This window comes from Colobus angolensis, unplaced genomic scaffold, assembly GCF_000951035.1.
Source record: "Colobus angolensis palliatus isolate OR3802 unplaced genomic scaffold, Cang.pa_1.0 Scaffold3, whole genome shotgun sequence".
In the NCBI taxonomy this organism is placed as follows: domain Eukaryota; kingdom Metazoa; phylum Chordata; class Mammalia; order Primates; family Cercopithecidae; genus Colobus; species Colobus angolensis.
In genome coordinates, this window is record NW_012116265.1 from 29,764,447 (window position 1) to 29,790,330 (window position 25,884).

Here is a 25,884-nt window from a genome sequence, read left to right on the forward strand (position 1 = left end):
ACCCACCCACCACCATCCCCGCAGGGAACAAAGGGGCAGGGATTTACGGCCTAAGACCTTTCCCAGGTCACATCTGGGGTCAGTCAGCTTCTCTGGGGAAGCTAAATGGAAACAGCCCCACTCCCAAATGGATTTCACAGCCAGCCGGTTCACAGCCTTAAGCAAAAGATTACTCACAGTCCCACCCCTACCCCAACACACACACAGTTAGGGAGATCTGTCTCCAAAAGGGACCTTCTGAGGGTCCCTCTTTGGGGACTCCACTACAAGAGGATAGCAACATAAGCACACTTCAAACCCAGAAACTAATAGGGCTTTTCTACTTGGAGAAGTTTTCTCTCTGATTGATCATAGGCTACCTGTCTGCAAACTAAGCTCATATTCTGAAAATAGTACCTGTGGCCCAAATCCTCCTAAGGCTAAAACAAAGCATAACAGCCAACTGCTAAAACGCTCTAAGCGCTATGTACATATTAAAGTGACTAACCCCTTGCAACAACTCCAGAGGGTTCTATGACTACCCTCATTTTATACACGCAGGCACTGAGGCCACAGAAGTAGTAAGTGGTAGAGCCTGGACTTGAACTCAGGCACTGAAGCTCCAGAGTTTATGCTCTCCTGCCCACTGCCTCCCTAACGGACTACACACCAGCCAGGGCCACAAGCAAAGGACTGGTCACAGCCCTGGCCGCCATGGCTTTGCTTCAGCATAAGCTGCAGGGGACATATGAAGACCTGAAGGATTGGGGCTTATGACACTCGGAAGGACTTAGTCAAAATTCCTTAGGGCAGTTTTTGGACCTGCTACTATGTGACCTTTGGCCATTCACTCTCTGGCTGGAACAACATGGTAAAATACAGATCCCCAGTCAAAGGATCGCAGGTCATGGGTAAGCAGAAAGGAAAAGGAAGAAAGCATAAGGTCACCAGGATTGGACTATAAATTTCTTGGATGATGAGAGAAGCCCTGTAGTGATCAGGAAACCCACGATCACCAGGCTCTCTCTCCTGGGCAGGAGGACTTGCTGGAGAGGAACCAAGAGCCCAAGAAAGGGAGGGCTGAAGAACAAATGAGGCACTGAGTACAAAGCAGGACACCAGTGCAGACTGTCAGGAGGCACCGTTTGATGGTGACGGATAAGAGGCATCGCATTCAATTGGAGTGCATTCTGAGTGCATCACACTTAGCTGGAGTGCATTCTGGCCCTAAGAGACCGGATTGGAACCATTATGTGTGTGTAGCTCAGACTCCCACAGAGACAGCTAAAGTGCCTCCCTGGGTGGGAGCCAGCCTTTCCTTCCTACCTGAAGAGCATCACTCCATACAATAAGATTCCCCCAAGACAGGATGAGAACTCAGGTCTTCAAACACATCCTGGAAGACCCTGTCTGCTAGGGAAGTAGGAGGCCAGAGAAGGAGGTGATGAGGCAGACAGCAGCCAAACCCTCAAACCAGGTACCCACACCTACCCCATCCTACCATATACCACATCCAGTTATCCTAAGTATGCCCCAGCCATGACCTCTTCCATCCTGCAACATGAATCAATCCAGTCAGTCATCGATCAGTGAATCAGTCTTCTAGAAAACTCGCTTTCTCAGCCGGGCATGGTGGCTCACGCCCATAATCCCAGCACTTTGGGAGGCCGAGGTGGGCAGATCACCTTTGGTCAGGAGTTTGAGACTGGCCAGGCCAACATGGTGAAATCCCGTCTCTACCAAAAATACAAAAATTAGCCAGGCATAGTGGCAGGCGCCTGTAATCCCAGCTACTTGGTGGGGCTAAGGCAGAAGAATCACTTAAACCAGGAAGGCAGATGTTTCAGTGAGCTGAGATCATACCATTCTACTCCAGCCTGGGTGACAGCACAAGACTCCGTCTCGAAAAAAAAGAAAAAAATGAAAACTGAAAACTCTCTCAAGTCCTATACTTGTGAAGCCTTCTTTGATCAGGTCCCCAAAGACTTTTCTCTTTTTTTGAAACAGGGTCTCCCTCTGTCACCCAGGCTGGAGTGCAGTGGTGCAATCACAGCTCATTGCAGCTTTGACCTCAAGTGATCCTCCTGCCTCAGCCTCCTAAAGTGCTGGGATTAACAGGTATGAGCCACCATATCCAGCCAAGCTTTCTTTTTGATGGGCCTAAGAAGCAGCTCAGACATACACCTTTAAGGATCGAGGGGGAGAGAGAGAGGTTTCTTTTTTTTCTTTAAATTTAAGCCTAAACCACACCCTTCCTCCACCCACACCTGTCCTCTGAAGGAGCGTCCCTGAATATTGCAGGTGCAGAGGCAGGCAGGCTGCAGCAGGCCCCTGGATTCCCAGCACAGTAGACTGAAGCCACATCCTTCCCCTCCCCACTACGCCTCAGCACCATGCCCCATTCTGACCGAACAAGGAGAAAAAAGGCACACCCTCATAACCCGCAACAGCCTCAGTGTTCTGTCCTCAGGCCTCCTGTCACTGAGGCAATGGGACCCTGCTCCTCCCCTATCCCACAGGGTCACGGGGAGCCTTCTGGAACTCTGTGTCTCTGGTCCTGGGGAATGCCCAGGAGTCAGCCCACTCCCACTGGCTCTCCCTCCCAGGTCAGTGAGCTGAGGACAAGGCAGGAGAGGGGAAGAGGACACTTGGAGGTGAACCCTCTGGTGGGCACACGAGAGACTCCACAGAAAACATTCTGGTTCAGAGAGGCTGATGTCATCGTTTCGTCCACCGTCCTTCACCCCACGCTCAAGAATCAGAAGCCACACCGCACCACAGCTGCTTTGGAGCCAGGCAGAAAAGGAGCGAGGGGGGTCCCCAGGGGCAGCTCCTCCAAAGGCCCCAGTCCGGGAGGAATCCACACGACACCTGCACACAGGGAAAGTCCTCGTGGCCAGGCGCAATGGCTCACGCCTGTAATCCCAGCGCTTTGGGAGGCCGAGGTGGGCGGATCACCTTTGGTCAGGAGTTCGAGAGCAGCCTGACCAATATGAGGAAATCCCATCTCTACTAAAAATACAAAACTTAGCTGGGTGTGGTGGCATACACCGATAATCCCAGCTACTCAGGAGGCTGAGGCCAGAGAATTGCTCAAACCCGGGAGGTTGCAAGGAGCCGAGATCGCACCACTGCACTCCAGCCTAGGCAACAAGAGTGAAACTCCATCTCAAAAACAAAAAAAGAAAGTCCTCGCTGAGGGACAGCGATGGCGCAGCCCTCCTGTGTGGCCTTCGTCCCTCAGCTACATCATCTGCTAAACATTCCAAGGGCTCTCAAAGCCAGGGTGGCCCAGCAGCTTTTGTCCTTCCCCAAAGCAATCCCCACGATGGCACTTTCGGAATCTCTTCAAAAAGGGTGCCAGAAGGAAGCAATAGAGAAAAGCTAGAACTTTTCCAGAAAAAACAGTGTGGAAGCAATGTGAACTTTCAGAGAGAGATCTCTCTCAATTAAGATCTCAACTAAGATGGTGAAATCCCTCAGCTGTGCTCTTACCCGCAGCTTGGCACCACTCTGGGCCACCCTGCTCCCAAAGTGTCCCCAGAGGCTCAGCTCTTGCCTGTCTGTTCCCATTGCTCCCCGCACCCTAGGGGCTCTCCTGGGGGAGAGGAGGACCTCCTCCTAGGGGACTCTTGCCCCTTTTCCCAGCAGTTTCCTCACTCTGACCCCTCCCTTCCCTCCTGGAGATTCAGCAGCCCTGAGCACCCTAATAAAGCTCGAGAGAAGGCTCCCCGGGGAGTGACTTTGTGTGCATGTGAGCAACGTGACTGCCTGCAGAGGCTGTGCCAACAGTGTGACCAAGGTTTCTGGGCCACCCAAACCCAGCCCAGCTGGCTCAAATTCATTTTCCCTCGGGAATGCATTTTCCCACCACCTAAGAGCAGCAGGGCCCATGCAGTCTGGCTGGGTCCCTGCAGCAGGACCACAGCTGCCAGGAAGGAAAAGGACTGTGTGGTGCCAGGGGAGCCCTCCCACATGGACTCCAGGAGAAAGTCTAGACCTGCAACTGAAGTCCAGAAAATTCCCTCGGCCTGGCCTTGGAAGGAAAGGAAAGCCAGGCACCTTGCTCAGAGGGAGGGCTGTTCATCCATATCCCCCGTCCCCACCTCCCCAACATGTGCCCATGTTGTCTCTCAAACCTAGAATGTGTCCCCAGACCCTCTGCCTATACACATTTAGCAATCACCTCCTTCAGAAAGGCCTCCTCAACCATTTCCCATTTCCCAACAGACACACTACTGTAAGCTGAATCACGCCCCCACCCAAGGATATCTACAGCCTGACCCTCAACCTATGAATGTCACCTTATATGGCAAAAGGGACATAGAAGGCAGATGTGATCAAATCAAGGGTCTTAAGATGGGAGATTATCCTGGATTGGCCAGGTGGGTCTGATGTGAACATAAGGGTCCTCATAAGGGGAATTCGGCAGGAGTCAGGGTCAGACAGAAGTTTGACAATAAAAGCAGAGGGCCAGAGAGAAGGAGACTGGAAGATGCTACACTGCTGGCTTTGAAGGTGGAGGAAGGGGCCACAAGCCAAGGATACAGGCAGCCTGGGAAGCTAGGAAGGGCAAGGAAACAAATTCTGCCCTGGATCCTGCAGAAGGAACCTGGCCATGCAAACCCAATCTGACTTCTCATCTCCAGAACTTTAAGACAACAAATGTGTGTTGATTTAAGCCACTAAGATTGCAGAATTTGTTACAGTGGCAATAGGGAAGTAATGTACTCCTCTGAACTCGAAACACCCTGAGTATCACTTAAAGCATTGGTCTTGGGGCTTGATACGTACATGCATCTCTTCTGGCCGATACAGTAAAACCCAGTGGGCTGGGTCTTCTTTCCCATACCTTCCCTTCGGCCCCAGAGAGCAAGGCACATCAGGTGTTCAATAAATGCCTGCTGGAAGGACTGTGACGTGGTGCCTGGATGAGCTCACCACTCACACAGTCAAGAGAAAGGTAAACAGTGGGTGAGGTCAAGACCAAAGCCAGTTCCTCCTAGTCTAATGAGTCTCCACATTAGTCACTGCCAGCAAGTTTCCGATCAACCAAGGAGCGCCAGGATTGGTGACTGCTCATTCACCCTGGTAGTCCCATCCTACTTGGCCCCAGACAGGGAGCTAGAGCATGGCACAGCTACCCCGCTGGGCTGCATACTAGGTGACCAGCCACAAGAGACTGAGAGGAAGGGGAAAGTGGCCAAGTTTAGAAAAGGGGCTATGATGATCTGGTCTCCCTGCAAATGTCCCAGGAAGTTTCATGTAAACATGTGCTAAAGCCAAATGGGGAAATTATTGTTTATTATAAATTGCTCTTGTTCACAGCCAGGGTAGAGGTCACTTGGCTGCCAGCACAACTTGTCACTATGCAATGTGCCCCAAAAATGGAACAGCCAAAGAAAGCCCTAAAAGGTGTTACTAGAAATTACCCCCTGGAAATCACAGACAGATCCAAAGTTCCCAGAGGCCCCACCTCTCTCATCTTGAGGTCAAAAAGGCTCACAGAACCGCTGCTACTTACCAGCAAAGTTCAAGAACCCAGCCCTGCAAATTCGCCATCTTTCCGGCCTCATCCCCATTTCAGGGGCTGCTTGTTTCGAGGTCTCTAGGCTGCAGTGGGGTGGGCGGGTAGGAGGAAGCTGCATTTTACTACTGCCTCAGGTTCAAAGGCACTGGAGAATCTCACTGGGAACCAAGTGGGTGTGGAGGGGCCCCATTGGGTCCCTCTGCTTTCTCGGCAGAAAAGAGAATATGCACAGATGCAGTGGTGCCCACAGAGGTCAAATGCAGTAAACTCATCCACTGGCTCTGGAGTCAGGCAGACCCCGTCTGAATTCCAGGCCCTCCACTTTTCCCGGATGTATGTGCCCTTGGGCAAGTCACTTCACCTCACCAAGCTTCAAGTTCCTTATCAGGAAAATAGGCATAGTAATAATGCCAACCTGACTGGGTTGTCTCCAGGGTTGAGATGATATAAGTAAGTAATCCGTACATCTGACACACAGGAAGCCCACTGAGAACGGTAGTGGTGGTGGTGGTGATGATAACGGATAAATCACTTATTTGTTCTGCAAGCATCAAGACAATGAGATTTTTCTGCCTTGTACCTACAATGTTTGACCCACATCTCAAATTAATAATAATGATACAAGTTAAACTTGGTGAACCAGCATGACCTAACCTTCCCCCACAACCCATGTGTTTATCCATCTTCTATGATCTCAACATCAATACAGACCATGAGCTTCTAAGGGCAGACACACAGCAGTTCAGCTGGAAAGGAAAAGTAGCCTGACACCCATACCCAACAGGAGGTCAAGCCAAGAAATGAAGTATTAAGTGAGTCCAAATCCCGCCGCTATAGCAGACAGGGCGCATTCCTCAGGGATCCACACAGAGAGACGGCATGTACTACCGGGAGCTGGAGAGGAACAGGGCCAGGGGGCATCGCACGCCTGAGCAAGAACAGAAGTTAAGACAACTTCAGAGAGCAAAAGCACAAATAAGTGATTAACAAAAACCATCCTTGACACTGGTGCCTGGGTTTTAAACCCATCTGCAGGGTAGACATCTGGGAGGGCCAGGGCGTAAAACAAAACAGCAAGGTACTGGGAAGGGCTCCAGTGCAGACCCATTCCTAAGTCACGAGGAATATCAAAAAACGGAAAAGCAGGAGAATGTGTATGAAAGTGCCTGGGGACTACAGACAGCATTCCTCCAAACTACCCTAGCTCTGCCTAGCCACTGCATGATCAGGAGCAAGTCAGCAGGCTCTTTGTGACTCAATCTCTCTCTGATTTGAAGATAACCCTAGTAATGTTCCGACCTAAGCTGTTTACCAAGCACCTACTGTGCACAAAGACATCACGGCAGCCCTGCAGCTAGGACAAGTCACACGCAGACCCCACTTTTCAGAGCTTATATGCTATAAGGCAAAACAAGACAAGGCAAAACAAGACAAGGCATCTGTAGGAAAAGGAGGGAGAGAATCCAGTTGTGAGCAGTATGGGAGTTCAAGACTGTCTCCAGTTTGGGAACTCATTCAACACTCCTGAACATGAATGCCAGGCCCTGGAGATATGACATGAAAAATACGTTGTCCTTGTCTTTGAAGAACTTGAACTTCAGAAGAAAAAATGGCCACATAAACAGAGTATTCACAAAACAATGCCTTGAGTCCTAGTACAAAAGCAAGAATAAATAACTGTGCTAACAGAAGAAGGAGTAGCTAGTGCTACTTGGGGGACCAGGAAGCTTTCTAGGAGGAGGTGACATCTTAGCGGAGTCATAAATGATGAGTAAGCTTTTGCTAGGTGAAGAGATCTGAGTGCATTTGCTGCCAAGAGAGTAGCTGAGTCCTGAGAGGACCCAGACCACCCCCATACCCCAGGCATCTGGCAACAAGAGGCTAGGCTGCAAGGCAGGCCAAGGACAGATGGAAGGAATCCATGTGGCTTTGTGGGAAAGGACAGATCCAAGCCAGGTCTGGAAGAACAACTACCAAGACACGTGGAAATGGGGCTCCATGAGACAAGGTATAAGACTGTGCCCTAAAAAAGTCCAAACCATGATATGGGCTGTGGCTGCAGGTGTCCCAGAGCCAAGGAGTGTTCGAGAAGAATGGAGAAGCCAGGAAGGTGCTGGCTGTTCAGAGACAGCTTCAAGGAGGAGCAAGAGATTGGGGAAACATTGGCTAGAAAGAAGAATGAGACCCATTCCAACCCTTGTAAAGGGGGAAGAAATGAGACCCAATATATATGTGAAGAGATGAAGCTACATTTAAATTAACTGCTGTAGGAGCAGGAAGAGAACATCTACTCCGGAAAACTGAGATGTCAGTTCTTAAATGGAAGAAATCTCTCAGTGGGATTTCAGGCTAGCAGCTCTCAACTGGGCTTGGGGAGGAGCTTGTGTGCATCTTACTACCCAAGGGTTTTTTCCTTCCCCCAGTTCTCACTTTCCCTTCCCAAGCACATTAGAATGGTGGCTTGGAGGCAAGGCTGCCAGGGCAATTCCCTAAAACACAACTCCCTTCCCAATTCCAAGCATAAGCGTCCAGACCCAGAAAGTTCTGTAGACAACCCAGCCTTCCCCCTCCCTCAGGCCTTGCCTCTTCTTTGAAGGTGATACAGCAAGAGAAGAGCTCCAACACACCACCTTTCTTTGCCCTGGGCTCTGACCTTGGGCTTGGTGCCTGACCCAGAGAAGTTAGGAAAGTGGATTTTCCAAAGCAGACCTTATGGACTCTTACACACACACACACACACACACACAAACACATATGCAAATTCCCAAAGGCGGCCAGCCCTTCAGCCAGCAGGGCCTCACACACTTCCCCTATCCTACAGAGCCCAGGGGGCTCCTCTCCACCCATAACTCCTTCCTCCATTCCCCTGTGTTCCCCACTTCCCCTTCTAAAGGACCTCACCAGAGAGGCCTAAGAAACTCATCCAACCAGTTTCTGGGTAGAGGAGGGGCACCTTCCTGCCTCAGCTGGGAGGATACATGAACCAGAATTCAGACCGGTGGGGCAGTATTACCCAATCCCAATTCTGGGGTGCACACGTGTAGAGACACGGCCCAGGAAGCAGCCTCTACTCCTGGAAAAGTGAGGCCTTGATTTGGGGTCTATCTGCCCCGATATCCATGCACCTGCTGCTCAGAGCTATGAAATGGTGGGTACCAGGGTCGGGATCGGGGTCTGCTGCCCACTGGGGAGGAGACAGGGCAGGGGAATAACCTCCTTTCAACTGCTCTACCAGCTGCCGCTTGGTTTGATCCAAAACAACCACCCTCTGTGGATTCTGGGAAAAGGAAACATCAGGAAGAAGTGGGAGATTAACTCTGCTTGTGTGTGTGTGTGTGTGTGTGTGTGTGTCTGTGTGTGTGTAGGGTCCTACATGACCTTCTCTAACCACCCAACTCCAAATGTTCAAGACGAGAAGTCCCCCTGAAGCCCGCGGCAGAACCAAAAGGACTGTCTTGCTGTCACCCAGCCACATGACAGTTCACTAAGAAAAGCGGTTCACCTACACCTGCTCCCTTTATGGTCCTCAGTGCCTAACCCACAGGGAAAAACCTGCCTTTTACCCCAAAGCCTGTGATTGGCTGGGTTTCCTGGGGGAAGTCAGGCAAGGCTTAGAGGCCCGGAGTTGAAAGAGTCCCCATCCCACCCCATTCCCATCCCCTGGCCTGGTCCCAGCCGGCTACCTACCGCTTTCCTCAGGAGGGCTCCCATCCGGGCGCCACGAGGGTGGCAAGGGGCCGGGCAGCCGCATTGTCCCCAGCACTGGCAGCCCAGCAGTTAACAGGCTTGGGGTGAGCAGTGAGCTGCCACCAACAGCCTCGGGAATTAAAGCGCCCGCCGCCTCCTGCAAAACTTCGTCAATAAACGTTCTATTCAGAACCAGTTCCGCGTGTGGGTCATACTTTCTGCATTTCTCTCATTCCTGATTGCTGGGGGGCCCTAGCCCAGGAAATGCAACTTCCCGACACAATTCTGCAGGTCCCCGCTGGGTAAAGACCCAGGCCCCTGGGAGGTGAGGGCCACAGGGCTGAGGACCTGCACAAACCTCCAGCAATTAAGCACAGGGGATACTAACTGCAGGAAGTCACATACTGAAGACTCCAGAACAAAGCCAGATCATTCAGCAGCACAACAATGCTCTGTTTATGCAGCACCTCCCCCACTCCAGGCCCTCGAGGCTGAAAGATAATTAACCCTTCTGCCCTCACAATAGTAGGGGCAGAGAGGATAGGCAGGTGGCCATCACTATTTTACAGGTCAGGAAACTGAGGCACAAGTGGCTGTCCAAATACCTGGCTGAAATAACCCCAGCTAGCATTTATTTAAGTATACCAGACATAAGGCAAAACACATTCTCTACATAATCTCCTCATAACACTCCGGTTCCCCGGGCCATACAGTCAGGGAAGTGGGGGAGCCAGGGTATGCTGGAATCCACAGTCCCTGTGCCTTTCACCATTCTCTCCACAACCTCCCACAGGGTCCGAGAGATGAGCAAAGAAGACCATCTCTCACCATTCCTAGGAATGCCCTCACGCACTTTTTGCTTGTAAGTAACACTTTTTGCTCACAACAAGTTCCTAGAGTATGGGGCAACCTCAGAAAGGAGCCAAAATGAACTCGTCTGGGAATTCATAACTCACCTGTAGATGCCTCCAGAAACGGTATGTAACCAGCAGTAGACAACCCCAAGACACAGGCCTTCCTTCTCTACCCACACACTCTTGCAGTGGGGGTACCAACCTGCACGGGGTCTCAGTGAGTAGCAAGTATTCCAAGCTGTTTTCTCTGAGTGTTCTGTTGCCTCAACTCAGTAACAACCTCCTAGAGGTAAGAACCAGGTCTTCCAGCGTTTTGTGCTCTTTTTTCCCCCAGGTCCTCTGGCACTGAAATCCCTACTTCTCATTTTGGCCACTGTGTAAAAACATGCCAGAAGAAGGCGGAAGCACACAAGATGGATGGTATTTGGGGGGCTTTTGTGCTGGGAGAAAAAGGCATCCCCAATGGGAGCACAGGTATTAAGTTTGGGAAGGGAAGGCCAAGCTGTTCACCTCCTCTCTGCTGCCTGGTCATACCCAGCCCAGAAGAAAGCTTCAGAATCATGGCTGGGATGACTTCCTGTGTGAAAAGAAGACTACTCAAATTCACTCACATTTATTGACAGTATAAACCATGTGCCACGTGCTAGGGACACAGCAGCGAATAAGACAAATCCTCATTCTCATGGAGCTTACATTCCAGTGAGGAAGACGGCCACAAAAAGGTAGACAAATAACTAACACATTTTTGGGAAGTGTTTAAGTGCTATGAAAAATATAGAGGAGGGAAAACAGAGTGTGATTGAGAGATGGGAATTTCCACTAGCTAGGGAGGCCTGGGAAGGCATTACAGAGGTGACTCTAGAGCAGAGACCTGTATTGTAAGAAGCAGCCAGACATGTGAGGCATTGGGGGACGAGCCTTCCAACAGTCTTTTTCCTCTACCCCACCATAGCCATCCACTCACACGTCTCCTATGCCCTAGACCTCATCGTCACCAATAAGTGCACACTTCCAAAACCTTGAAGTATCCCATCTGAAATTTCAAACCACACAAGGAAACAAACCATCATAAGGAAGTCAGAAAATGGAACAAACCGGCACTCAAAGAACTAGAAATTAAAGAATAGGTCTACAAAAGATGTTTAGAGATGAATAGTTTAAATGACTGGAAATATAAAAGAGATAAAAACCTTAATAAAAGAAGATAATAGTACAAGGGGGTAAGGAACAGGCCAATTAGAAAAAGCAATACATGAAAATAAAATATTCAATATTGAAATTTAAAACCCAATAGTTAAATAGAAAATTAAACACAGCTAAAGAGAGAATTAGTTAAGTGAAAGATAAACTAAAGAAATCATCCTGAATTTAATTCAAAGAAATAAGATAGGAAATATAAACATTAATAGACTTAGAGGCCCACAGAGGAAAAAAAAAAGGAAATGGGGGAAGGTGCAAATTTCATAGAGATAATGTATATGAACTTTCTAGAACTAAGGATAGACTTTAGTCCTCAGATTGAAGGCACACACCAAGTTAAACTTCAAATAAGCCCACATTCAGACATATTGTTTATAGTATAAATGCAGAACACCAAAGACAAAAAATATCTTAAAGGATGATAAGGAAATGTCATGAACTATATGCCAATGAATTGGATAACTTGTATATAGTATAAATGCAGAACACCAAAGACAAAAAATATCTTAAAGGATGATAAAGAAATGTCATGAACTATACGCCAATGAACTGGATAACTTTGGTGAAACAGACAAATTTCTAGAAGGGCAAAAACCACTGACAGATTTAAAAAGAAAAAGCCTAACAAGAGATTAAATTTGTAACTTTAAAACTTCCAATAAAGAAAAGCTCAGGACTAGATGGCTTCCCTGGTGAAGTCTACTAAACATTCAAAGAATAATTCACATCAGTTCTTCACAGACTCTCACCCCACAAAAAAACAGCAGGAAATACTTCCCAACTCATTCTATGAAGACATTATCCTGCTATCAAGACCAGACAAGGTATCAGAAAAAAGAAACCTACAATCCCACATTCCTTATAAATATAGACACAAACATCCTCAACAAAATACTAACAAATTGAATCTAGCAACCATAAAAAGGAATATACATTATGACCAAGTGGGATTTATCCCAGAGATGCAAGATTAGGTTAACATCTAAAAATTAATTAAAATAATTCAAGTTGGTAACAGGATAAAGTGTAAAAATCACCTGATCACGTCAATACACCCAGAAAAAAATTTTGACAAAACCCCACACTATTCTATGATGAAAACACTCAACAATCTAGGAAGAGAAGAGAATATCCCCAATCTTACATAGAGCATCCATGAAAAACCCACAGGTACATCATACTTAATGGAGAAAGACAATGCTTTTTCACTGAGGTTAGTAAGAAGACAAGGATATCCAGTCTTGCCACTATATTTGATATTGGAGTTCTAGCCAGGGCAATTAGACAAGAAAAAGAAACAGAAGAGATCTGGGTTAAAAAAGAAGAAATAAAACAATCTCTATTCATAGATAACATGAACTTGTATATGGAAAATCCTAAGTAATCTACTATAAAACTATTAGAACCAATAAAAGTGTTCAGCAATGTACCAGAATACAAGATCAACACACAAAAGCCTATTTTATTCCTGTACACTAGCAATGCACAATCATAAAATGGAATTAAGAAAAGATTCCCGATCCCTGGACCTGAACCCAGGCACACATCTGGATTGAAACATGCCAGGCTCAGAGGATCTTCGTAAAGGCAAGGACCAGATGCATTCACACAGGAAACGAACCATGTTCACTAAGAAGCAACTGGAAGATCTGAACATCTTGTTCAATGAGAACCCATACCCAAACCCCAGCCTTCAGAAGAAATGGCCTCGAAAATAGACATATACCCAACAGTACTGCAGGTCTGGTTCAAGAATCACAGAGCAAAACTCAAGAAAGCCAAATGCAAACATATTCATCAAAAACAAGAAACTCCACAACCGCCAGTACCAGAGGGTGGGGTTACCACCAGAGTCAGCCCGAGAAATGCAGACACACTACCCACATTGCCCAGTGCTGCTTACCCGATCGGCCTGGTGTACACGGGTCAATGAGTCCCCTCATTCCAGCTCATCCTGTACCCCAACCTCAAGGTCCCTGCAAATGACTTCGTTGGCCACAGAATAGTCCATTTTGGCTGCTGCCAAGACCCTAATATATATTGCCTCTACCCCATTTTGGAATCCCAAGTTTGTGCTCCAAGCTTCCATGCTGGGTCTTCTGCCTGTTCATCTCTCCAAAGTCGAGAGAGATGATAAATACAAAAAAAAGAGATGATAATTACCAAAAAAAGAAAAAAAAGAAAAAAGAAAAGACTCCCATTTATAATAGCAGCAAAAAGAATAAAATGCTTAGGAATATATTTAACGAAAGAAGTATAAGACCTGCATGTTGAAAACCACAAAACACTGTTGAAAGAAATTAAAGAAGACCTAAAAGACATTCCTCGTTCATGGAATGGAATATTTAACATTGTTAAGATGGCAAAACTCAACAAATCAATCTAAAGATGCAACACAATCTCTATCAAAATAGAGTTGATTTTTTTTTTTTTTTGCAGATATTGACAAGCTGATCCCAAAATTCACATGGAAAAGCAAGGGACCCAGAATACCCAAAACAACCTTGAAAAAGAACCAAGTTGGGGGACTCATACATCCTGATTTCAAAACTTACTACAAAGCTATAGTTATCAAGATTATATGGTACTGGCATAAGGGCAGTTATATATATATCAATGAAAGAGAATTGAGATTACAGAAACAAAACAACACATTTATTGGCAATTGATCAACAAGGGTGCCAAGACAATTCAATAGGGAAAGAATAGTCTTTTCAACAAAAGGTGCCAGGACAACTGGATCTTCACATGCAAAAGAATGAATCTGGACACCTATTTCAAACCATATACAAAAAAGTCAAAATGGGTCATAGACCTAAATGTAAGAGCTAAAACTATGAAACGCTTAGAAGAAAAGATAGAAGTAAATCTTTATGAACCTAAGTGAGCAATGGTTTCTTAGGTACAACACCAAAAGCACTAGCAACAAAAGAAAAAATAAATTGTACTTCATCATCAAAATTTTAAACTTTTGTGTTTCACAGCGTACTACCAAGAAAATGAAAAGACAAATCACAGAATGTGAGAAAATATCTGTAAATTGTATACTTGACAATGACTTATATCCAGAATATATAAAGAACCCTTACAACTCAATAATAAAAAGAGAATTCAATTTAAAAATGGGCAAGGGATCTGAAGATATTTCTCCAAAGGCACTCTACACATGCCCAATAAACACATGCAAAGGTATTCAACATCACTGACTTTGGGAAATGCCCCTGGAACCATAATTAATACTACTTCATACCCACTGGGATGGCTAAAATCAAAATGATGGACAATAACAAGTGTCGGTAAGGATCTGGAGAAATCAGAACTGTTGTACATTGCTGGTGGGAATGTAAAATAGTTAAGCCTATTTGGAAAACAACTTAGCAGTTCCTCAAAAAAGTTAAACATAGAGTTACCTTATGACCCAGCAATTCTAATGCTACATATACACCTTAGAGAACCAAAAACATATGTCCACACAAAACTTGTACATCAATGTTCATATCAGCAGTATTCATAATAGCCAAAGAGTGGAAACAACTCAACAGAACATCAGCTGATGAACAGATAAACAAAATGTATGACACCCATGCAAAGGAATATTATTCAGCAGGAAAAAAGAATGAAGTACTGATGCATGCTACAAATGGGTGAACCTTGAAAACATCAGGCTAAATGAAAAAAGTCACAAAAGATTACATATTGTATGATTCCATTTATATGAAATGTCCAGAATAGACAAGTTTGGAGCCAGAAAGCATATTAGTGGTTGCCTAGGACTGGGGGAAGGGGAAAATGGGAAATTACTGCTAATGGGCACAGGGTTTCTTTTGGGGGTGATAAAAATGTTTTAAACTTAATATGGGCCGGGCGCGGTGGCTCAAGCCTGTAATCCCAGCACTTTAGGAGGCCGAGACGAGCGGATCACGAGGTCAGGAGATCGAGACCATCCTGGCTAACACGGTGAAACGCTGTCTCTACTAAAAAATACAAAAAAAACTAGCCAGGCGAGGTGGCGGGCGCCTGTAGTCCAAGCTACTAGGGAGGCTGAGGCAGGAGAATGGCGTAAACCCGGGAGGCGGAGCTTGCAGTGAGCTGAGATCCGGCCACTGCACTCCAGGCTGGGTGACAGGGCGAGACTCCGTCTCAAAAAAAAATAAAATAAAAAAAATTAACTTAGGATGGCTCTGTGGCACAATGGACAGCGCATTGGACTTCTAAAAATGTTTTAAACTTAGATAGTGGTGATAATTGTACAACACTGAATATACTAAAAACCAATGAACTATACACCTTACGTGGGCAAATTTTAAAATACGTGAAATACATCTCGACACAAGCTATAAATTAAAAAACAAATATATACATAAATAATAAATATCATAAAAAGAAACCAGTCAGTAGGAAATAGTACAGACTATGAAATAACCAGTGCCGGAAAAACTGGCTATTCCTCTGGAAAAAATAAAATCAGTTCCATCTTACAAGGTTGAGTGGTTTTCAACCATGGCTATACAGAAAAGTCACCTGGGGCATTTCACAACCATGCCTGGGCCCTACCCCCAAGATAGTTTTATTTTATTGGTCCGATCTGGGGTGAGACTCAGAGAGCAGTATGTTTGTTAAGCTCCTCACCGGGTTGTATATGAACCAGTGTCACACACACAAAAATACATTCCAGATGAATTTAAAAAGTACGTGTGGGAAGCAGAAGTTAATTTTAGAAGAAGGTCGGGTGTGGTGGCTCATGCCTGGAATCCCACTTTGGGAGGTTTAGGCGGGAGGATCTCTTGAGCCCAGGAGTTCAAGACCAGGCTGGGCCACATAGTGAGCTCCTGTCTCTACCAAAATTAAAAAAAAATTAGCTGAGTGTGGTGGCAGTGCCTATGTTCCCAGCTACTCAGGAGGCTGAGGTGGGAGGATTGCTTGAGCATGGGAAGTCTAGGCTGCAGTGACGCATGATCGTGCCACTGTACTCCAGCCTGGGTGAGACAATGAGACCCTGTCTCGACAAAAAGAAAAAGAAAATCAACACTTGCCAGATCTAGATGGTGCGAACATGGGGTTGGGGTAGGGGCTCCTATGCTGGCATGGGCCCCAGCCACCCTGGAGACCAGCTGGAACAACAGGCACCAAGGCTGCACAGCACAGCATCGTTTGCCAGTATCCAGACCCAAACAAAGGAACAAATCTCCAGATGGAAAGAGCCCTGGGATGCTTGAAATTGCAACTCCTCCCTGTCATTTTCTGGCTTCAGAAAGTGCTGTGTGACACCCAGGTAGGTGCTTACAATGTAAATGCATTAAAAGCACTCTTGTTTTAACTGAGGCAAACACCCTTTGGGATAACTGGCAATCTACTTGGTGGAGCTGAATTAAGATTGGACCCATTCAGGCTCTACTGTAACACAGTCAAACCTTGGCCAGCTGAAACCCCTGTGGAGAGAGGGCGTCCAAAAAGCAGCATTTGCAAGAGCGCGCAGAGTTTCAAAACAGTGTGGGCTAGGGCTAAGAGCGTGCTCCAAAAGTTCAAACCCCATCCCTGCCAAGTATTAGCTGAGCGATCCTGAGCAAGTTACCCAACTCATGGGGACTCGGTTTCCTCATTTGGGGGTAGGGGAAGGGGGTAAACCACCTACTTGGCCTTGTTGAAAGGATCAGTGATATTATTACCTAAGTAACAACACTTAAAATTTTAGCCAACCTGAGAATCTTTTGAAAATATGTTATACACTTCCCTGCCTTCCTAAACAGAGTCAAGGGAATACAATTTAACCTTTTCTTGATGACTCTGGGTCACAATTACCAGCAAAGCATAAATTATCAAATTGATGATCCCCAGAGACCCAAGGAGTGCCAAATCATTCCTCCACACCCCCTCCCTCCAAAAAAAAAAAAAGATCTCTGGCACTTCTGCTAGCACTTGCTTTTCCTGGAGTTTTTATCTCAGTCTGCTCTCACTGCCAACTTTGCACTGTAGTCATTTTTTTCCCCCTCAATGCTGGTTTCTTTATCCTCTTTCGTTTTTTTTTTTTTTAATTCTTTTCGAGACGGAGTTCCACTCTTGCCGCCCAGGCTGAAGTGCAATGGCGCAATCTCGGCTCACTGCAACCTCCACATCCTGGGTTCAAGCCTCCTGAGTAGCTGGGATTACGGGTGCCCACCACCACACCCATCTAATTTTTGTATTTTTAATAGAGACGGGGTTTCACCATGCTGGCCAGGCTGGTCTCAAACTCCCAGACTCAGGTAATCCACCGGCCTTGGCCTCTCAAAGTGCTGAGATTACAGGCATGAGCCACCACGCCCGGCCTTTATCCTCCTTCATTTGCTGCTTCTTCCAAGCTTGAACATAGCATGACACAGCTAAAATGTGTAAGTTAAACAGGGTCTGAGAAGGCCGGTATGAATAAAAATGTAGGAACTTGAGTCCTTGACTTCTTGGCTACATGCAAATAAGCAAGGGCACTGGGTGGCTGAGTTGCAAATAAGAGTTTAGGGTAGGAGAGTTGTTATTGGATACTGTGGAACATATTATGGGAAGAACTATATCCAACGCTCTAAGTACACCCAGCTGTCCACTTTGGGGCCACCTTGCATGGAAGCAAAATGTGTAGCAAGCTTTCGAAGACAGGTCCCAATGACTGTAGGTCTCCTTGTTACATGCTGCAGGAATACAGGGTTTCCTGCCCCACTGTCAGAACAGCTGACTACAGGTTAACTTCTTAGAATCTTATGGACATTCTTTGTCAGGAACAGAACATTCATAAAGAGTGTGAGCATTTCCTTAATTCCTAAGGTCTTGTCACACAGTAGGGTTTTACTTACTTATTAGACAAACACTTATTGGAATCCTACTGTACAACAGGCACTGGGGATGTAGCAATGAACTGGAGGAATAGAAGCTGCATGAGAAGACTGGTTCCTTTCCAATAAATACTAACATACACACACACACGCACACGCACACACAGAGTCTCACAGCCTGGGAAGTAAAGGATTTGAGTTTTTTTTTGAGACGGAGTCTGGCTCTGTCGCCCAGGCTGGAGTGCAGTGACGCGATCTCAGCTCACTGCAAGCTCCGCCTCCCGGGTTTACGCCATTCTCCTGCCTCAGCCTCCCGAGTAGCTGGGACTACCTCGCCCGGCTAGTTTTTGTGTATTTTTTAGTAGAGACGGGGTTTCATCGTGTTAGCCAGGATGGTCTCGATCTCCTGACCTTGTGATCCGCCCGTCTCGGCCTCCCAAAGTGCTGGGATTACAGGCGTGAGCCACCGCGCCCGGCTGTAATTTGAGTTTTTAAGAGCTTCCGGCATCTGTGGAACCCATCTGTCCTCTTGGGACCCTGTTCCCAAGGTGAAATAGACCTCATTCCTCCTGCATCTTTCTCTTCCAGTCCCAGCCCAGATTCTGGCAATAATCAGATCAGCTTCTAGGACCCTCAAACTGTGTTTCACAAAAGGCTGCACGCACAGCTACCGCTGTGCCCACGAGAACCCTATTCAGGTTGTGTTCAGCCCAAGTCTGCTCAGCATGAAAGACAGTGCAAGTCCTTAAAAATCCATTCCTTGAGCTTTGGATAGGGCTCCCTCCCCGAAGGCCAGACGCGAGAACGGTATGAAGTCTTATTCTCCCTAGTGCTTGCATTCCCGGATGGCAACAGCCCACCCAGGGCTGGACTCGACCCTACCACTACTTTCTTCTCCCTAATCCCATGGAACAAAAGCTGCAGCAGATGAGATCACAAGCCCAGAATATCAGGGTGGGACCCCAGCCCAAGCCCATCACTCCCTGTTGATCACACTTTGTACCATTCTCAACGCTATTGGGGCACAAAAATGAGTCCAGCACCGTTCCTGTCCCCCAGATAGCAACCCAGTTAGCATGGCCAACCTTTATCCCCAGGCAGCTGACAGAGGGGCTACCAGTGGCTCTAGATGGGCCACCTGCTGATCAGTTTAGTCCACGTTGTCCAGTTTTCTTTCTCCTGACTTCAGGTCACCCAACACTAACATGCTTGGGGCTGTTCAGGGTCCTCTTTGCAACTTCCTCTGATATCAGATCATCTAGCTTTTACCCATCTCCAGGCACCAATTGGCAGGCCCAGGAAGTTCCTTCATCACAGGGCCTGCCTGGCTGCGGAGTGTGCAGTGACACACTTGGGGGTGGGGCAGGGGGTGGAACTGGCCATGACCACTTCCCTAGGCCTCACCCTCCACTGCCCATCCCTCACTTCCTGAACTAGGGCAGGGTCCCAGGAAGCCACTCACCACAAACTTTGACAGCAGTACTTTAGATTACACCCCTCCCTTTGTAGGCCCGTGGTTCCAGCAGAGGGGGGCAGAGACTCAGCAGATCAGCTGTGTAGAAGCGGCTGGGAGCTAGGCAGCCAACCCTGAGCTCTCACTGTGTCTGTCACTCTATTACTTTAAATTCTAGTCCATGGCAAACCCTTATTGAAAGTCTTCCAAGCCGTCTCAGAGCCTCCACCAGAATCCTCCTGCCACCTTTCTGGGCTTTCCTAGGACAGCTCTACTTGCCATCTGCTCCCTCCCTCACTTTCCCTACCCCTTGTCCCCACCCTCCTCTGCATCCGACCTCCAGGCATAATTTACCTACTGGAGGCTGGGGGAGGGGTGGACAGCCTTCCCAGCAGTGAGGCAGAATAGGGAGGTCAGGGAGAAGGTGTGATTCATTGAGTCTGGCTGGAAGCAGGGGGAATTCCGAGCAAGAGGGGGTTGGCCAGGGCTATCCCTGTCATCCTATCTGTAGGATGCAGTGGTGGGGGTGGGCATAACACATACCTGGGAGTCCCACGTCCTCAGCCATCTACAATCTAGGGTAGGGCAGGAAAGGCTCCCTAACTAGAAAGTTTTTACCAAGGTTTTCTATTTTACCCTCCCTCTAATTCCCCACTCCTGCCCAATACCTAAAATGAAAAGCTTTGCACCTACAATCCTTAGCAATGACATTAAACATCTCATGCTACCCCTGAAGAATCTGGTTGGAGAAATAATTTATTGAACCTCTCTCTATAGTCTTTACTAAGCAGTCAACATATGCTATCTCACTGAACATTGCCACGATGCCGCATGTGGTAAGCATGATGACTAATTCCATGTTAGGTGAGGAACACAGCTCAAAGGAATTGAGCACCACATCAAAGGCCACAGGGCTGGTGAGCTGTCAAGCCAGGGATTTGAAACCAAGGTGTGTCCAACTCCAAACCCTGTTCCTCGATGCCACAGTGTGATGAACTGGCCTTCAAGGAAGAGAAGGAAGAGATGAAGGAAAATGCCTCCTTCAGGCATCACCTCAAAAGTACCTTCCTCCTGGAAGCCTCCTTGGCCACCCTATCTAAACTGTCACCTCATCCCTTCCATGACAATTCACACCTACCTTCCCTAGAATATTTTTTATTTCTGTTTATCACTAACACACTTGCTATTTCAATCTTGTTTATTGTCACTTTTGCTAAAGTCAGCTCCATGAGGTCAATAATTATTGCATATTTTCTTCACTGCTGTGTCTTCTGCATCTAGCATTCATACATAGCAGGTGCTAACTCCTTAACTGTTAAATGAATGGAGTATTTTAAAATAGAAGTAAGGGGCATGAGTATTGGGGAAAAAAGGTGATCCGTTCATTCAGAGGAAGAAGGGAGAGATGAGAAAAGATGGTGTGGGAATCTGGCCAGAGGTAAGCTGGGGGGCCCAGATGAGCTTAACAAGAGGAAATGAGGGTCTGCCAGGTCCACTGGGGGTTCCAGTAGCCCCTTCCTCCTGGCAGTTGTGATTTCCAGCTGCCAGGACCCCAGCTGGAGGGCTTCTGCTGGGGAGGGAGGGTGGAGTAGGGCGGGTTTACAGCCACAGAACAAAGGCCTGTGGACTTGCAGCTGGCCAGAGAGGCGGGACAGAGCAGTGGCCTGGGCCAGAGGGGCGGCCTGAGATGGGGGAGGGGGCACAGATGAGGAGCTGAAGACAGCCCTCAGTGCAGCTGCAAAAGCAACAGCCTCCAGAGTCCCTGCAACCCCCAACACAACAGAGAATAGCCAGAGGGCTTCACTTTTAACCCTCCAACGCCAGGGCGGCCTGTGCTTGTGGCAGCACCCCTGGCTTACAGCTGGAGCCTTCACAAGGTTCTGGGAGCTGGGAGAAGAGAAGGGGCAAGGCATACCTCTGCAACACAGGCGCCTTCCCCCTCCGGCCCTGGTCATCCCGCTGGCCGTGGCCTTTGGCCTCTTCCGGCGTAAACAGTGACCCTGGGATAGCTGCGGATTTGGTAAGGCAAATGTTTACTCTGGAGCTGAGATATTAAGACCAGGGTGTTTTAAACATCCACTAATGGCTCCTGGTATCTAACAGCTCCTTGTGGCACACACGTGGGACATAGCCAGCAAATTGTAAAACCCCTAGGAGACTCCCTCCCCAGCCACTGTGAGTCCTTTAGTTTTAACAGGAGTTTATGGAGCACTTTCCACAATAGAGGCTTCCTTTGATCCTCACCACAGTTCCTATGAGGAAGAGCAGGCAAGTAATCCCACTTTATTCATGTGGAAACTGAGTCAGAAAAGACAAGTGAATTCGCCAGATCATGTTGGAAAAAACACAGATCAGACGATGAGGACAACTGAGCTCTGGTTTCTACTTGGCCAATAGGGTCCCAGGCTGAAATCACCTCACCCCTCTGGGCTCTGCTGCCTTCACGAGTAAATGGAGTAGGCTAATCCAAGGGGCCTTCAAGCCCAAGTGACTCCCAGTCAACTCTATCAATCTTCCATGCTATGCGGAAGAGCCAGGTCTAAAACTCAGGCATAAACCCGTGCTGGACTACCAGGCCAGTGCTCTTTCCACTCTCCCTGCCATGCCGCTTCTAATAGAAGGCAGTAGAAAAGACCCCAAAGCAGCTCTTCAACAAATCACTCCCTCAGCAGCTAGGACTTGGCCTGGGGGTACCTCTTACCCCAACTCCCTGCCCCACCCCCAGGGCTGATTACCCAGGGAGCCAATGGGTTGCCCCATCTTCCAGGAAGGGAGTGGGGGAGAGCAGGGGAGTGGGGAAGGAGTGGGGGACAAAGGGGAGGTGAGGTCATTGCATCCAGGGGACCAGCCTGGAACCACAGGGGAGAGATGAATAACAGAAAGATAAACGTACACTTTTGGTTCTCACTCCCTAGGTTTCCTCCAGGGGAACAGTTGGGGCTTAATCACTCAGGATCCCATCCTTGTCCAACAAAGGGGGCCTGGAGAGCCACATTGCTTAAGGCTAGGCGGCCGATGTACTCAGTGCGGAGCCCCTCCCCAGCCCCGGACTGTCATTACCCTCCCTGCTTATTATTTCTTGAGCAAGGGCCATGTGACTGGGCTGCGTGCAGAGGCACGGCTGGGGAGACTCTGGGAACCCCCAGTCCAGGATTTCCTGTAAGGTAAATGCAGTGTGGGTCTCCTGCTGGGTGCCCCAGAGCAAGGGACAGGCACCTACATCTGCCAACAGATTAGCGAGTGATCTCGAGGATCAAACTCTTTTGCGACCGCCAACACCACCCTCCCCAAAAGCCACACCTCTCCAGCCTCCAACCATTCCATTTCCCCCGCTGTTCTTCCTTTTGTGTTCCAAAGGCGCCCCAAAGAGTCAGTAGCTATTTAAATAACGCCTTAAAAATTTAAGCTTGCACGCCTTATCCTGGCTTTCCCAACCAAAGGGCTGGGTGTGGGGGTGCGAAGAACCAAAACGACTTCAGGAGTGGACGAGGTCGAGGCAGCCGGTGGCCTCTGGGTTTACCGCTCCCCGCTTCTGGCCCCCACTCTCCTCCCTCCCAGACAGGTAGCGGAGATTCCCAACAGCGAGCACCGCATGCGGCACCAACCCGCAACAGGCTGCAGGCGCCTCCCGGGCTGGCAGGAGCCGAGGCTCGGGTCGTAGTGCAGAAGGGTCCGCCCGCCCGGCCCACAGCTCCAGGCAAACACCAGCCATCGGGCGCGCGCGGCCTCGCGGGCTTCCTGGATTTCAAACTGAGCCTCTCTGGGGCCGCCTGGCGCATTTTGCCCCTTTTGTTTCCGGAGTGGAGGGAAAAAAGGACAGAAAAAGTCTCCCCACACGACCCTCCTGCGCTCGCGCACTCTGCGGCAGGGTGGCCCGGGTCCTCTGTGGCCCCGGTCCTCACCCTGCAGGGGGCTGACACGGGGGCCGCGAAGGGACTGGGGCCCCAGCGTGACTGCTGGACCGCCGCACGCCGAAAGCAGGCAGAGGGGAGAGAGGAGAATCAGGGGCACTCACCGAGCGGTCGCCACCCCGCGGGCTCGGGACACGCACGGCGTGCGGGGCTGCCCAGGTGCTGCAGCGACTCGGGCGCGAGTTTGAAAGTCGCTCTCGGAAGGGGCCGAGACTGCCGGCAGCTCCCGCCCACCGCCAGCTCCTCAGCCGGCCAGGACGCGGCCAGTTGCTAGCGCGGCCCCCGGGGACCCCAGGCAGCGCGCGGCTTCCCAGCGCCCGGCAGGAAGTCGGGGAGCGGAGCCGGAGCTGCAGCGGGAGGGCTGGAGGGAGCGAGGGAGCGAGGGAGGGGCGGGCCAGGAATTTTTCCTGTGGGTGGAGACTCCGGCCCGCGGCTGCTGTCCAGCCATTGGCGGCTCTGCGGGGGCCGGGGGAACCTTCGCGGCGCGGCGAGCCAGAGCCGGGGTAAGGCTGAGGCGGCGGCGGGGCCTGGGCGCGGTTAACGATTAACGCCCGCAGGGTAATGAGCACACACCACGGGATGGTCGGTTCCGCTGGCCGCCTGCCCCTCCCGGGCAGCCTAGATGCTCTAGGATACCAAGACGCACGTGGTGGGGTCACCCTGGTGTCACAGACCTGCTATCACTGCCTCCCGAGAGCGCATGTCCAGGCCAGAACGTACCCCTTGTACGGACAGGGTACTGTCCGTACCCTTGTACGGACCGGGCCCTGCGAAGGGGGCTGAGGGCTTTCCCAAGTGAGTCACCAGCTGGGATCGAATCTGGGGGTCCTGATCCTACCAGAGCTGGCCATCTCCGCTTTTCCAAGTCAGAAAGGCATGTCTTGAATTCCTCACCATAACTCGATCCCTGTGACGCTTTACAGTGGTAAATCCAAACCTCTGAGAAGCTGACGGGAAAGAGATAAAGGAGATATCTTGAAGGCAGCTCCACAAGGAACTGTTAAATAGGAAAAATAAAACACAGAAGCCTGGGTGATAGAGGACCCCGTTTTTACAAAACAAAGAGAACCGTTTGTCTTTATGTCTCTGTATATGACCGTGTGTGCATGGAAAGGTACACAGCTGGAAACTGGGGGGCAAGGGGTGAGGATGGGGGACAGAGACATTCAACACAGGCATGTTGGATTTTGAGCAACAGCATAAATCCAAAAACCCATAATAATTCATCAATAAAGATCCTGAAGAAACGATGCTGTTCCCAACAAGCCCGGAGGAGGGAAGCCCAGAGTGGGGCCCCGGAAAAGTAACAACGCCCACTGTTTAGACGCTATCACCAGTTCCTTGGGAGGAGGAATGGGACGCTGATATCAGAACCACGGGGTATATTTGTTATCCGGATGTACAGCAAAAGATTTCTAGAGGTATCATTTAAAACAAAACAAGCGCCCGCCCCAAAATGCTGCTCTGGGCAAATGCAGGGTCCAGGTGATCTACTGGGAGGGGAGAGGCGGGGCAGGCGCGGAAGGAAATGGCTTTCAGGTGACTTTGAAACTGGATACTGGCGGAGGGTGGGGTGAAGGCAGCGTCCTGGCTCTTGACTGCGGAGGAAGCGGTAGGCGCTCGATCTGGCAGGCCCAGAAAGCCGGGCCCACATTCCTTAGGGAGGGAGGGTGTGTTGGAGGCTTGCAGAGCTCCAGACTCGCGGACCGCGAAGGTGAGAGCAGAGATTGCAGAAGAGGGGCTTGGAAATAGATCAACTTACGCTGGAGCTCCACTAGCCCCCGCCGGCCGGGGGAAAAGTGACAAGTCTCCCTTCTGGCCTTCCAGGACTTGTGCTCACCCCTTCCAACCTCAGGCTTTCACCTTTTTTTGTTTCTGCTTTCTTATCTGATTACCTGAATCTTACGAATGCTTTCCGGTCCGCTTCAAATTCCGGCTTCCAAAAAGCCCCCTGACTTAACTAAGCCACTTGTGAGCCACCCTTCATTCCTTAGCCAGGACACGTTACAGTATTAGTGGCAGTCATAACTGTCCTTTAGTGAATGCTTACCATGCTGAGGGCCTGTGCTACGCTCTTAACAAACTGTGTCCCTGGATCTTCACAGCCACCTTGCGAGGTAGGAGGTGTCCTAATCCCCATCTTACAGACAGAACACTGAGGCTTAGGGGCAAGGAGCAGCTTGGCAAAGATTACATAACCAGCAAAAGCAGTGTTGGGCAAATGCCTAGATGGGTCCACCATGAGTGTGCTTACTATGTATTAGCCGTTCTTCTAAGTGCTTTACAAACACAACCACAGTAACAAAAGGAAACTGAGGCAAAGTCACACAGCTAGTGAGTGGTAGACCTGGAAGTCATAACAGGGAATTCTGCTCTTAACCACCACTGCTTCCAGTTTCTTTCTGACACTTGTTATACCCAATTCACTTGATTATAATATCTTATATTGTTTCTATGAATAATTGTTTTA

General features: G+C 48.9%; 1 protein-coding gene and 1 pseudogene across 2 annotated transcripts in view; one reads left to right on the forward strand and one right to left on the reverse strand.

Moving 5' to 3' along the window:
- The window catches only part of PLEKHG3 (pleckstrin homology domain containing, family G (with RhoGef domain) member 3), a 42,614-nt gene extending 18,817 nt beyond the window's left edge, over positions 1-23,797 (reverse strand). For both annotated transcript variants that reach the window (XM_011949769.1, XM_011949768.1), the window contains exon 1: positions 23,519-23,797. The gene's annotated coding sequence lies outside the window, so the exon portion shown is untranslated. The remainder of the gene's footprint in view (positions 1-23,518) is intronic.
- On the forward strand, positions 12,810-13,384 carry LOC105517273 (annotated as a pseudogene).
- Positions 23,798-25,884: the final 2,087 nt, after the last annotated feature.